This window comes from Protomyctophum bolini, assembly GCF_963924005.1.
Source record: "Protomyctophum bolini genome assembly, chromosome: 3".
In the NCBI taxonomy this organism is placed as follows: domain Eukaryota; kingdom Metazoa; phylum Chordata; class Actinopteri; order Myctophiformes; family Myctophidae; genus Protomyctophum; species Protomyctophum bolini.
Window position 1 is genome coordinate 115,673 of NC_137864.1, and position 12,787 is coordinate 128,459.

The following is a 12,787-nucleotide window of genomic DNA, read 5'->3' on the forward strand; positions in this document are numbered from 1 at the left end:
CCCACAAACAAGAACACACCACAGACAGCCCATCCACCCTTCCATAGATACCCTACCTGTTATATGTAAGTTAATTGTATATTAAAATGTATTACAATCTACATAATACGATTAAGCATTCACTACTCAATTTGCAACAATGCACAATTCATATGTATTAGTGATACATGTGTGCTCGTGTGTGTGTTTTTACAGGAGGTATCAACCACACTATGAAAAGCTTCACATTTCCAGAGAATGCCAGTCAATCCTGCACCACGTCTCACAGTTCCTGCACTACTGCTACCTGCTGAACGCTTATCTGGGCTGACGACTTACTGCGTTTAATTTACTTTGCATAAGATCCTGGACACTGGGGAGCACTGGATAATTACATTCCACGTTTGGAGCCAGAAGTAGGCGAGTATGGCAGGCTGGTTAGCCAATGACGGGTAAGATCCCACATGGGTAAAACACCCCGGGACAACCTAAGACAGGCACAGTCACAATTACTCAGCCTTAAAGTGAGTATCATCTCACCAACGAGTGACAAGTGTATGTGTGTGTGTGTGTGTGTGTGTGTGTGCGTGTGCGCGTGCATGCATGTGTGTGTGCACGTGCCCTAGCCTCGACAACCTTACAGGCGTATGCAAAGGCTCAACTTTTAGATATCAGTTTATGTAGACATAGCACTCTACAGTGTATACACATAGTTTCATTATAGATATTCCACTGTCAGAGGGATGTTAAGTTATTAGCTTACGCATGATTCTTGATGACTATTGTGTATTTGATGTATTACCATGTGTTCTTGCTTACTCTAAATTGCTCTGGATTAAGAGCGTCTGTCAAATGCCTAAATTGGTGTGTCTGTGGGTGGGTGGGGGGGGGGGGGTGCCAGGGAAAAACTGGGATGATGGAAAGTGTTAAAATGTTAACCACAGCCTAAACATGGAGGTCACAACTCTTTGTTAAATTTATGCTGAACAAAACATTTCTTGTATATGTCAATGTCAAAAAATATCACCCAAAATACTTTTAATAATAATAATAATGAATCAGTAATGCCCTCTATTAATACATATCTAATAGCTACTTTAGCTGTGGGGTGGGGGTAGGGAACTGTGATGGACATTGTGAATCTGTTTGTTTAACTGTATGTAATGTGTTTTATTTTCGTTTTTCGTTTTATTTTTCGTTTTGTCATTATTTATTTATTTTTGTTTTGTATTTATTATTGTCAATTCATTTCGTGATAAGATTTTGTTTGTATTTGTGCTGCCAGAGGGATGTGGGGGGGGGGAAATATATGTCAATTGTTGAAAATACTTATGTGTAATATAAAGAAAATGAATAAATATATGTTTAAAAAAATAAATAGCTACTTTAGTTTACCACTAAGACTGTTGGATGCATCAATAATGTCCTCTATTAATACATCTGATAAATACTTAAGTTATATCATTTTTCTTATTTAGTGAAGTACATTGCATGGCTCAATTATTGTCTAAAATGTATGTCAATTTTTTTTTATCAATCTAAACTTTGCACAGATGAACTTGTATGCAAAATGCAAAAATACAAATCCTTGTATGTAGAAAATGTATGCCCAAACTCGTGATTTTTTAAAGGTACAGTAGATACTAGTAGAGCCCATCTAAAGTAAGGACTTGTTGTGCCTTGTAAAGTATGTATACATGAGATAGAAGCAGTTATATAGAAAATGTCCATACCATCATTAAGCACATTAAAGATTATGTTAATTAAACTTTTATAATTGTGTCTACAAATGTTTCGGAAGTGGTCATTTTCTTATGAAATTGGGGGTCTGTGGGACGACCCACCAAGTTTGAGACCTGTAGCATGTTTCTATGGCCCAGCTAATAGGAAGACAGTGTGGATGGGGCATAATATGTTACAGCTGTAACATATAGTAAGACCACCCACAAACTTTGAGACCTGTAGCATGCTGGGAGACAGAGTTAAGGCTGTTTAAAGCCTTAAATTGGCTGTTTAAAGCCTTACATTGCGCAAAAAACGCAATGTATAAAGTTATTGCTGTGTCAAGTTTGAAACTTGGGGACTGGAGTAATAGTGTTCCCATTGGTGGTCTAAGTCCATAATCAAAATTTCGGGACTAAAGCATATTGTAAACAAAAGTAGAAAATGTATTAAAGCTGAAGTAAAAGTAAAAAAAAACATGAAAATTTGTAAAAACTATAGTTTAAGCATAAATGACTGCATAAAGCGGAATAAAGTATGTGGAAGCTGTAGAAGTGTTTTTAAAAGTTTTTCTTTAAATGAAAAAAAAAAAATCTTTATTAAAAAAATTCAAGTTTTTTCTTTTAAGTAAAAAAAAAAAAAGAGGTTAAAGTTTTTTTTTTTTAAGTTTTCATTTTTTTCAAAAAATTACCTTTTTTTCAAAAAATGACTTTTTTTTCAAAATAATACTTTTTCAAAAAATTACTTTTTTTGGAAAAAATACTTTTTTTGGAAAAAATACTTTTTTTTGGAAAAAATACTTTTTTTTGGAAAAAAATACTTTTTTTGGAAAAAATACTTTTTTTGGGAAAAAATACTTTTTTTGGAAAAAATACTTTTTTGGGAAAAAATACTTTTTTTTGGAAAAAATACTTTTTTTTGGAAAAAATACTTTTTTTCATTTTTTTGCGTGCGTGCGTGCGTGCGTGCACTTGCGAGAGCTGTGTAAAGGCCAGCCAATAGGAAGACAGGGTGTGTGTGTGCATGCGTGCTCTTGCGAGACCTGTGTAAAGGCCAGCCAATAGGAAGACAGGGTGTGTGTGTGCGTGCGTGCGTGCGTGCACTTGCTTGTGTCTAGCCTAATTGCACAAATAGCAGACCTACAAGCTCACAAGGTATCGCAGAGCAACTCATTGAGATCTTGTAACTTTAATGTCAAGCCCTGTAATTAAGCTCTTATATGTCTCAGCTGTGGAAGTAAAAAGAGTTCTACTACTTGCCAGCACTATGACTGGGAGATTATAATGGCCGTGAATGGGGGGAAACTATGCCCCGAACAAATTGCTCTATCGCAAAAAGTAAAAGTCGAATGCAAATATTTTTTTCGCTGTGAGTGGCCTGAGATATTGAGGTACACCATGTGCGATTGTGGTGTTGGTACGATTGAAAATGTGGTTATAAGAGCGAGTTAAGAATTGTCAGCGCGATAATTTCCTCGTAAGAATTATACAATGGAGGTCAATGAGCAGATTGACTGTTTTTGTGTCACTTAAAAGGCCGTAGTTCACATTCTGTATGTCTCTGTGCTTTGGTGGTCACATTGTGTGAAAGAGGACATGTGTGGCTACAAAATGACAAAAGAACATGCGTGTAAAATGAATACTTTGGCCGGGACGACAATTTGTTTGGTAAATTTTCAAGGAAAGAATTTCAGTCTCCACACTCTAGTCAAAGAAGGCCCGCACTCTAAAATGGCACTAATTACGCGAAACGGCCTGCGATTGAACTGCGATTTCGGAAAAAACGTTTAACGTATTCGAATACGGTTTGAACCACGAAAAAGTCCAGAGTCGTGTGAGCGTTCTAAAGTTTAAATCACGTTTCTACGACAAAGTATGCCAGAGTAATGAGGCTGCAAAAGTGAGCTTGATTTAGAGATAAATCCCATACATTGTCAATGGGAGGGAAAAACTATGAATAAAGTTAAATATTTTAAAAAGTATAAACTTTTTCAAAACAACTTTTTCACCAATGAAAGTTCAAAGATAGATGAACATTATAAAGTTTGAATGAAGTTTCAAAGTGAAAGTATGACGGAGTAATAAGAGCTCAAAAAAGTTAACTGTGAAAAATGGGACCTTTCTTCCATCGACTCTCATTATAAAGGATGTTAAAAAAAGTTAAAAAGTATAAAAAGTATAACAAGTATAAAACTTTGTAAAAATAAAAATACAAGCCACAATCACTTCAAAGAGCTGAACAGTTTGAAGTTTGAACTAAATTTCTAGCATAAAGTATGTGGAAGTAGTAGGGTGTCAAAAAAACGGCGGAATAAATAAATGAATAAACTAGAAAGGCAGTTCCTGTAGAAACTGCGTGGGCTCGCATAAATTGCAATGTATAAAGTTTTTGCCGTGTCAAGTTTGAAACTCGGGGACCGGAGTAATAGTGTTCCCATTGGTGGTCTAAGTCCATAATCAAAATTTCGGGACTGTAGCATATTGTAAACAAAAGTAGAAAATGTATTAAAGCTGAAGTAAAAGTTTTAAAAAGTATGAACATTTGGAAAAACTATAGTTTAAGCATAAATAACTGCATAAAGCGGAATAAAGTATGTGGAAGTTGTAGAAGTGTTTTTAAAAGTTTTTCTTTAATGTAAAAAAATTCAAGTTTATTCTTTTTAAGTAAAAAAAAAAAAAAAAAGTTTAAGTTTTTTCTTAAGTAAAAAAAAAAAAAAAGTTGAAGTTTTTTCTTAATAAGTAATTTTTTTTTAGTTTTCATTTTTTTAATTTTTTTTAATTTTTTTCAATTTTTTTCAATTTTTTTAATTTTTTTAATTTTTTTCAATTTTTTTCAATTTTTTTCAATTTTTTTCAATTTTTTTCAATTTTTTTCAATTTTTTTCAATTTTTTTCAATTTTTAATTAAAAAAAAAAAAAAAAAAAAAAAAAAAAAAAAAATGTTTTCATTTTTTTGAGTGCGTGTGTGCGTGCGTGCGTGCGTGCGTACGTGCGTGCGTGCGTGCGTGCGCTTGCGAGAGCTGTGTAAAGGCCAGCCAATAGGAAGACAGTGTGTGTGTGTGCGTGCGTGCTCTTGCGAGAGCTGTGTAAAGGCCAGCCAATAGGAAGATAGGGTGTGTGTGTGCGTGCGTGCGAAGACAGGGTGTGTGTGTGTGTGTGTGCGTGCGTGCGCTTGCGAGAGCTGTGTAAAGGCCAGCCAATAGGAAGACAGGGTGTGTGTGTGCGTGCGTGCGTGCGTGCGTGCGTGCGAAGACAGGGTGTGTGTGTGCGTGCGTGCGTGCGTGCGTGCGTGCACTTGCATGTGTCTAGCCTAATTGCACAAATAGCAGACCTACAAGCTCACAAGGTATCGCAGAGCAACTCATTGAGATCTTGTAACTTTAATGTCAAGCCCTGTAATTAAGCCCTTATATGTCTCAGCTGTGGAAGTAAAAAGAGTTCTACTACTTGCCAGCACTATGACTGGGAGATTTCAATGGTCCTGGATGGAGGAAACTATGCCCCGAACAAATTGCTCTATCGCAAAAAGTAAAAGTCGAATGCAAATATTTTTTTCGCTGTGAGTGGCCTGAGATATTGAGGTACACCATGTGCGATTGTGGTGTTGGTACGATTGAAAATGTGGTTATAAGAGCGAGTTAAGAATTGTCAGCGCGATAATTTCCTCGTAAGAATTATACAATGGAGGTCAATGAGCAGATTGACTGTTTTTGTGTCACTTAAAAGGCCGTAGTTCACATTCTGTATGTCTCTGTGCTTTGGTGGTCACATTGTGTGAAAGAGGACATGTGTGGCTACAAAATGACAAAAGAACATGCGTGTAAAATGAATACTTTGGCCGGGACGACAATTTGTTTGGTAAATTTTCAAGGAAAGAATTTCAGTCTCCACACTCTAGTCAAAGAAGGCCCGCACTCTAAAATGGCACTAATTACACGAAACGGCCTGCGATTGAACTGCGATTTCGGAAAAAACGTTTAACGTATTCGAATACGGTTTGAACCGTCCAGAGTCCAGAGTCGTGTGAGCGTTCTAAAGTTTAAATCACGTTTCTACGACAAAGTATGCCAGAGTAATGAGGCTGCAAAAGTGAGGTTGATTTAGAGATAAATCCCATACAAAGTCAATGGCAGGAAAAAACTATAAATAAAGTTAAATATTTTAAAAAGTATAAACTTTTTCAAAACAACTTTTTCACCAATGAAAGTTCAAAGATAGATGAACATTATAAAGTTTGAATGAAGTTTCAAAGTGAAAGTATGACGGAGTAATAAGAGCTCAAAAAAGTTAACTGTGAAAAATGGGACCTTTCTTCCATCGACTCTCATTATAAAGGATGTTAAAAAAAGTTAAAAAGTATAAAAAGTATAAAAAGTATAAAACTTTGTAAAAATAAAAATACAAGCCACAATCACTTCAAAGAGCTGAACAGTTTGAAGTTTGAACTAAATTTCTAGCATAAAGTATGTGGAAGTAGTAGGGTGTCAAAAAAACGGCGGAATAAATAAATGAATAAATAAATATAGGCTGGCAATAACTAGTGTGTGCTCGCTGTAGCGAGCCCACAATAAATATAGGCTGGCAATAACTAGTGTGTGCTCGCTGTAGCGAGCCCACAAATATAGGCTGGCAATAACTAGTGTGTGCTCGCTGTAGCGAGCCCACAAATATAGGCTGGCAATAACTAGTGTGTGCTCGCTGTAGCGAGCCCACAAATATAAAATATACCCTAAATCTATACCCCTATTTGTAAAAAAAACAATCATTTCCACCATCAGATTCAGATAGGGTATTCACTGACTGGGCTACTAAAGGGCTTTCCACTGTTGGAGATTTATACATGGAGAAATGCTTTGCATCAATATATTAGTTTAGCACAAAAACCATTATTCACAAGTTATGTAGGCTGTCATTGTATTTTCTGGTGAATTAACTCACAGTTTAACCCAGTGATCTTCAGCCATTTAAATTTCAAGGACCCCCACATTAAATGTATATGCATTAGCCTATAGGGTGACAGGGTCCTAGGCCATTTCATTATGATTTTCATCTCTGGACTGGGACCCCAAAACATGTTTACAATATTTTACAACAGTAGCTACTCATATTTTGTTATTTAAAGCTGTGATTATTTATTTAAGAAGCACTGTTCAGAACCAATGTTTGCCTTGAAAAAAAAAAAGAATCCTTAAAGGGATAGTTCAGATTTTTTTAATTTAAGTTGTATAAAATACTTGCCATTAATATAGTGGTTGCAACTGTATTAATTGACTGCACTAGTCCCGTGGTGGGAGTTCTGCTCTGGTTTTAGTGAATATTAAGTAGTTCCGGTCATTTTGTGGGGGGCACTGGGGCCACGCAATAAAAGTAAATTAATCCACAAAACGAACGTAATTTGTATTGTTGGCCTATTTCTAAAATATTAGCGCGACTTTCGTTCAACTTTGACCCCTCACATCACATGGAACTATTTTTTGGGCGTAGTTATATGGACACAAACAACATGGTTCTGTGTGATAGAGGGGTAAAAAAAGAACAAAAGTTGCACTAATATTTTAGAAATAGGTCAACAATACAAACTAGAAAGGCAGTTCCTGTAGAAACTGCGTGGGCTCGCATAAATTGCAATGTATAACGTTTTTGCCGTGTCAAGTTTGAAACTCGGGGACCGGAGTAATAGTGTTCCCATTGGTGGTCTAAATCCATAATCAAAATTTCGGGACTGTAGCATATTGTAAACAAAAGTAGAAAATGTATTAAAGCTGAAGTAAAAGTTTTAAAAAGTATGAACATTTGGAAAAACTATAGTTTAAGCATAAATAACTGCATAAAGCGGAATAAAGTATGTGGAAGTTGTAGAAGTGTTTTTAAAAGTTTTTCTTTAAAGTAAAAAAAAAAAAAAACTTTATTAAAAAAATTCAAGTTTATTCTTTTTAAGTAAAAAAAAAAAAAAAAAGTTGAAGTTTTTTCTTAATAAGTAATTTTTTTCTTAAGTAAAAAAAAAAAAAAAAGTTGAAGTTTTTTCTTAATAAGTAATTTTTTTTTAAGTTTTAATTTTTTTCAATTTTTTCAATTTTTTTCAATTTTTTTCAATTTTTTTCAATTTTTTTCAATTTTTTTCAATTTTTTTCAATTTTTTTCAATTTTTTTCAATTTTTTTCAATTTTTTTCAAATTTTAATTAAAAAAAAAAAATTAAAAAAAAAAAAAAAAAATGTTTTCATTTTTTTTCGTGCGTGTGTGCGTGCGTGCGTACGTGCGTGCGTGCGTGCGTGCGCTTGCGAGAGCTGTGTAAAGGCCAGCCAATAGGAAGACAGGGTGTGTGTGTGCGTGCGTGCTCTTGCGAGCACGCGTGCTCTTGCGAGAGCTGTGTAAAGGCCAGCCAATAGGAAGATAGGGTGTGTGTGTGCGTGCGTGCGAAGACAGGGTGTGTGTGTGTGTGTGCGTGCGTGCGCTTGCGAGAGCTGTGTAAAGGCCAGCCAATAGGAAGACAGGGTGTGTGTGTGCGTGCGTGCGTGCGTGCGTGCGTGCGTGCGAAGACAGGGTGTGTGTGTGCGTGCGTGCGTGCACTTGCATGTGTCTAGCCTAATTGCACAAATAGCAGACCTACAAGCTCACAAGGTATCGCAGAGCAACTCATTGAGATCTTGTAACTTTAATGTCAAGCCCTGTAATTAAGCCCTTATATGTCTCAGCTGTGGAAGTAAAAGAGTTCTACTACTTGCCAGCACTATGACTGGGAGATTTCAATGGTCCTGGATGGAGGAAACTATGCCCGAACAAATTGCTCTATCGCAAAAAGTAAAAGTCGAATGCAAATATTTTTTTCACTGTGAGTGGCCTGAGATATTGAGGTACACCATGTGCGATTGTGGTGTTGGTACGATTGAAAATGTGGTTATAAGAGCGAGTTAAGAATTGTCAGCGCGATAATTTCCTCGTAAGAATTATACAATGGAGGTCAATGAGCAGATTGACTGTTTTTGTGTCACTTAAAAGGCCGTAGTTCACATTCTGTATGTCTCTGTGCTTTGGTGGTCACATTGTGTGAAAGAGGACATGTGTGGCTACAAAATGACAAAAGAACATGCGTGTAAAATGAATACTTTGGCCGGGACGACAATTTGTTTGGTAAATTTTCAAGGAAAGAATTTCAGTCTCCACACTCTAGTCAAAGAAGGCCCGCACTCTAAAATGGCACTAATTACGCGAAACGGCCTGCGATTGAACTGCGATTTCGGAAAAACCGTTTAACGTATTCGAATACGGTTTGAACCACGAAAAAGTCCAGAGTCGTGTGAGCGTTCTAAAGTTTAAATCACGTTTCTACGACAAAGTATGCCAGAGTAATGAGGCTGCAAAAGTTAGCTTGATTTAGAGATAAATCCCATACATTGTCAATGGGAGGGAAAAACTATGAATAAAGTTAAATATTTTAAAAAGTATAAACTTTTTCAAAACAACTTCTTCACCAATGAAAGTTCAAAGATAGATGAACATTATAAAGTTTGAATGAAGTTTCAAAGTGAAAGTATGACGGAGTAATAAGAGCTCAAAAAAGTTAACTGTGAAAAATGGGACCTTTCTTCCATCGACTCTCATTATAAAGGATGTAAAAAAAAGTTAAAAAGTTAAAAAGTATAAAAAGTATAAAACTTTGTAAAAATAAAAATACAAGCCACAATCACTTCAAAGAGCTGAACAGTTTGAAGTTTGAACTAAATTTCTAGCATGAAGTATGTGGAAGTAGTAGGGTGTCAAAAAAACGGCGGAATAAAGAATAAACATAGGCTGGCAATAACTAGTGTGTGCTCGCTGTAGCGAGCCCACAATTACGTTAGTTTTGTGGATTAATTTACCTTTACTGCGTGGCCCCCTGTGCCCCCCACAAAATGACCGGAACTACTTGATATTTCACCAAAACCAGAGCAGAACTCCCACCACGGGACTCTGGCAATCAATTAATACAGTTGCAACCACTATATTAATGGCAAGTAGTTCATACAACTTAAAAATCTGAACTATCCCTTTAACCTTTAAGCTAAAATAATTATGACCGGGGACTTAAAATCATTGTTTTAATTGATGGCCTTCATGCCCTGGCACTCGGCCTTGTGCCCTCAAAAAGTTGACCACACTAAAGGCCAAGTGACCTTGCCCCTAAAAGGATGAAATTCCAGGCCTGCTCACAACAACATGTGTGTAACAAGTAGCGAATCTACGAGCTCACAACACGATGGCATCACTCACAACATGTGTGAGCTAACCAATGAAAAGAGCTTTGACTAAAATAATTACTTCATTGGATCAATATTGGAACACAGGTTATTTCTTGGAACATTCTTGGTCTACAACTAAACAGAGCTGCATGCGCTTATGACGGAAACAACACAAATACAAACTTCACACGAGGATGCAAAGGAAACATTCAGTCACAATGTCCAGTTCGCGAATTAATTCACAACGGTCAACATAAGTAAAATAAGGAGTATATTTTTACATTTTCCAAGAAGAACACAGCCAGTAGCATATTAAGTAAAACATTATAGGGGCTATAGGCTATTATGGGAAATGTACACTAACTAATTTACCTCAGATAATGTTTTCATGATAAAACCATGAAATGGTCTATGGTCTAATCTCATGGAATAAATGGGTGAGGTGGACTAAACAAGTGTAGTGCTTGGGTCGTTCACTCACAGTTAACAGTTATTTTTTGTATTGAGTTGTGCTTGAAATGTTCTGTAATTCTGCAAACTGTTAATAAATACTTAAATCAATCACACGCACACGCACACACACACACACACACACACACACGCGCGCGCGCGCGCGCGCGCGCACACACAACACACACACACACACACACACACACACACACACACACACACACACACACACACACACACACACACACAGAGATTGTTCTAAACTTCAGTGGTTGTTTGACGGTGCTACTGTATTGTTCTCAAAGTGGGGTCTGGGGACCTCCTTGAGGGGGTTCCAGCTAGGGGGACCTCCAGGGGTCCTTGAGGGGGTTCCAGCTAGGGGGACCTCCAGGGGTCCTTGAGGGGGTTCCAGCTAGGGGGACCTCCAGGGGTCCTTGAGGGGGTTCCAGCTAGGGGGACCTCCAGGGGTCCTAGAGGGGGTTCCAGCTAGGGGGACCTCCAGGGGTCCTTGAGGGGGTTCCAGCTAGGGGGACCTCCAGGGGTCCTTGAGGGGGTTCCAGCTAGGGGGACCTCCAGGGGTCCTTGAGGGGGTTCCAGCTAGGGGGACCTCCAGGGGTCCTTGGGGTTCCAGCTAGGGGGACCTCCAGGGGTCCTTGAGGGGGTTCCAGCCAGGGGGACCTCCAGGGGTCCTTGAGGGGGTTCCAGCTAGGGGGACCTCCAGGGGTCCTTGAGGGGGTTCCAGCTAGGGGGACCTCCAGGGGTCCTTGAGGGGGTTCCAGCTAGGGGGACCTCCAGGGGTCCTAGAGGGGGTTCCAGCTAGGGGGACCTCCAGGGGTCCTTGAGGGGGTTCCAGCTAGGGGGACCTCCAGGGGTCCTTGAGGGGGTTCCAGCTAGGGGGACCTCCAGGGGTCCTTGAGGGGGTTCCAGCTAGGGGGACCTCCAGGGGTCCTTGAGGGGGTTCCAGCTAGGGGGACCTCCAGGGGTCCTAGAGGGGGTTCCAGCTAGGGGGACCTCCAGGGGTCCTTGAGGGGGTTCCAGCTAGGGGGACCTCCAGGGGTCCTTGAGGGGGTTCCAGCTAGGGGGACCTCCAGGGGTCCTTGGGGTTCCAGCTAGGGGGACCTCCAGGGGTCCTTGAGGGGGTTCCAGCCAGGGGGACCTCCAGGGGTCCTTGAGGGGGTTCCAGCTAGGGGGACCTCCAGGGGTCCTTGAGGGGGTTCCAGCCAGGGGGACCTCCAGGGGTCCTTGAGGGGGTTCCAGCTAGGGGGACCTCAGCAAAATGATGGCTTTTCGAAAATAGACGATCTACAAAAGCTCACAGTTGTGAGCTTGTATTGTCAAAGGCATTTCACAAAATGTTGACGAAATGTGAGACATTTGGAACAATTTACAACATTTGTAACACAAGTCTTCTCTCGTCATGGGGGTCCCTGACTGCAGTGCTGCAGTCACAAAAAATATTTTCATATCGATGGGGGTCTGAACCTCTGCGGCCAAATACATAATACCTGTATTAGTATACATTGGGGGGGGGGGGGGGGGGGTCCTTCCTTCCTTGAAATGGAAAAGGGCTGATAATCTGTGGGTGTATATATACATATGCAGTGTGGCGGTCTCACCAGCAGACGGTGCTGTAGAGCGGTGGCACAGGGTGATGAACATCATGGGGGCGTGGTCGTTCTGGTCCCACTCTGGGCCGCTGGGCGGGTACCAGTGTTGTTTTCCTCGACTAAAACCAAGACGAAAAATGTGACGAAAACTACATGAAAACTAAATGAAAACCGTAAGCTATGATGACTATGATATGGCTATGATAAAACTAAGACTGAATATGTTGACAATTTCGTCAACAGATAAAAAACTAGAGTAAAATGGAAGGGACTAGTGGACAAGAGATCCAGTATAAGTAAAAGACAAGTCATTTTACACTTGGTTGCATTACAAGCTCACAATGTGTCGCGTTGCGACGCGTTGTGAGCTTGTAGATCGGCTATTTTCAGTAAAATCAGCCATCATGACGGCATCAAGGCCCGCCAGAACACATTTTAGTCGACAAAATCACCTGTAGATTTTGTCGACTACAATTGGGTTGGACTCCATGCGCGCCCACACCCCTCTAGAGCAGAAAGCGCGCTGGCAGTCAGTTGAACAAAGCACTTGAACGTTCAGAATGAAGCAATATTGCACGAGAGGCCCGGTGTGCTTTACCGTCGTTTAATGGCACGCCTGCGTTGCTGCAGGAACAAGCCGATAGGCCAGTTCTATAGGGACGTGCACACACAGAGGTCAAAGTGCCCCTTTTACCCGTCTGTAAAACAACTGCCCTCTCCAGACCACCAATGCAGCATTCACTACATGTTGAAAGGAATGCAAATGCCAATTTGACGTTCAGAATGACGTTCAGAGCGTCACTTGCAGTCGC